Source organism: Orycteropus afer, unplaced genomic scaffold, assembly GCF_000298275.1.
Source record: "Orycteropus afer afer isolate SDZICR_OR568_19922 unplaced genomic scaffold, OryAfe1.0 scaffold00056, whole genome shotgun sequence".
NCBI lineage: Eukaryota > Metazoa > Chordata > Mammalia > Tubulidentata > Orycteropodidae > Orycteropus > Orycteropus afer.
The window spans coordinates 12,563,369-12,563,904 of record NW_006921643.1 but is presented as its reverse complement, the minus strand read 5'-3'; positions in this window follow the sequence as shown (position 1 = coordinate 12,563,904).

Here is a 536-nt window from a genome sequence, read left to right as displayed (position 1 = left end):
ACCCCTCCTTGGGTTTCCGAGGCAGTATCACTACAGAAATAGGATTGCCCAACCTTCCTAGCAAAGCTTATTTACCCAGTTACCTATTTTATCTTTTTTTTTTTCCATTTTGTTATAAAAAATGATGCATTCATATCAGCATCTTTTATTACTAGATTCACATTTGCTTTAATAGTGCTTGAATTGATCATTGTTTTTACTCAGAATTGATACTCTGAAAATACCAGTAATTTTATCTTTCTGATAATCCTCATTAGTGTAAGCACACCTTTCTGCAGTTTCTTGAAACATGTAAAGCACATCTCTATGGGACATTGCCATTTATTTCTCAGTTATTTTAACAGTTTATACTATTCTTTATTGGTAATATGAATGCTGCTAAAAGTACTGTGTCACGCCCACACCTAACATTGTTCCCACATTAGAAAGGGAGACTTCATTCAGAGTGAGCTGCCTTTTTTCCTGCTCATTTAGAAGAGCATTTTGACAGTGTCATTTTTAGGTCACTGTCTTTACATAGATTTTTTTTTTTTTTT